At 41.6% G+C, this 1,492-nt stretch overlaps 1 non-coding gene across 1 annotated transcript; it reads right to left on the bottom strand.

Moving 5' to 3' along the window:
- Nucleotides 1–313: 313 nt before the first annotated feature.
- Nucleotides 314–419, bottom strand: LOC115068148. The gene has a single exon (XR_003847523.1). It is a non-coding gene; the product is annotated as a U6 spliceosomal RNA (small nuclear RNA).
- Between the last annotated feature and the right edge of the window lie 1,073 nt (nt 420–1,492).

The following is a 1,492-nucleotide window of genomic DNA, read 5'->3' as shown; positions in this document are numbered from 1 at the left end:
CTCTTGGTATTGTTGATTCTTTGTATTGTTTTCTTTGATTCAATTTCATTGATTTCTGCCCTGATTTTTGTTATTTCTTCTTGTCTGCAGGGTTTGGGTTTTGTTTGCTGTTGCTTTTCAAGTGTGTTGAGTTGGAGTGTTAAGTCATTTATTTGTGTTCGATCTTTTTGAGACAGGGTCTCCCTGTAGTCCCACCTGTCCTGGAACTCACTATGTAGACCAGGCTGGCCTGTGCCTCCCGAGTGCTGGGATTAAAGGCGTTCGCCACCACTCGTGGCTCTCTATTATTTTTTTTTAAGACTTACCGAGTCTAATAAAAATATAGAACATTTTAGGAATTTGTGTCATCCTTGTGCAGGGGCCATGTTAATCTTCTCTGTATTCTTACTCCAATTTTAGTGTGTGCTGCTGAGGCTAGCACTCTTGAATTGTCTTTGAAGATGTCATTCATGAGATAACAAATAAGAAATTCAGGAAGAACTCCCAAGTGTTAACTTATAACTTCTGAAAAAAAAATCCAGGAGAACCAGTTTTTTTTTTTTTTCTGAAAACAAACCAGAGTACTGAGCACAGGCTGGAAAGAAAGAACCAAGTCAATGATTTTCAGCAAGAGGTTCATGGTACCCTTGGATTCCTACCCAAAGGATGGGAATGCTATGGTAGTTATAGCTTAGTAACAGAAGGGGGCAGCAGAGAGCTGCCAGTGTGGACTGGTTGATCAAAGTCAATTTAGAAAATGAGAATACAGGAGAGATGCTGGCAGGAGATCCAGAAAACCCTCCAGTGAAGGTTCTAGAAGTGCTGAGAGGCTACTTAAGTGGTTATAACCTTCAAAGGAAATGATCAGAGTCTCTAGCCCTAGGATGCTTGTTCTAAAATGACCATTCAAACAAAGCTGTTAGTGTGACTGGACAATGAAATGGCTCAGGTCCTGAAAGACTTCAGACTATAATATCTTTTTTGCCCCAGAACTTTTTTTAAAAATTTTATTATTTTTTATGTTGTGTGTATGCGTATACTGCCTGCATGTTGGTAAGTGCACCCATGTTGTGCAATGCCCGCGGAGGACAGAAGAGGCTGATCCCCTGGAACTGGAGTTATGAACAGTTGTTACCTGCCATGTGGGTCCTGGGTTTTGAACCTGAGTCTTCTGCAAGAACAGTCAGTGTTCTTAACCACTGAGCCATCTCTCCAGCGCCCTTTTCCTACAACTTTTATCCATATTCCGCTACATCAAGGGCACAATACCGTTAGCGATGTTCATAGCGGTGAGCAAGCCTCCTCTGCCTTTCTGCTGGTGCCCTGTGACTGTAACTAGGCTTCCAAATAGTGGCTGCTGATCTTTCAGTACCATCTGTAGGTGTCACACTTGGCACTGATAACTGTATGACTGTTTGTAGACTTCCATCTGATTTTGATACAGTTTCAGAAGAAAGCCAGATGACTTAAGTACTCCAAAAGAAACTTTCCCTTTGTTTCTAATCACTGCTTT

This window comes from Nannospalax galili, unplaced genomic scaffold (genome assembly GCF_000622305.1).
Source record: "Nannospalax galili isolate Female #2095 unplaced genomic scaffold, S.galili_v1.0 scaffold206, whole genome shotgun sequence".
Taxonomy (NCBI): Eukaryota; Metazoa; Chordata; class Mammalia; order Rodentia; family Spalacidae; genus Nannospalax; species Nannospalax galili.
The sequence above is the reverse complement of the archived record's forward strand: the minus strand, read 5'-3'. Positions and strand labels throughout refer to the sequence as shown.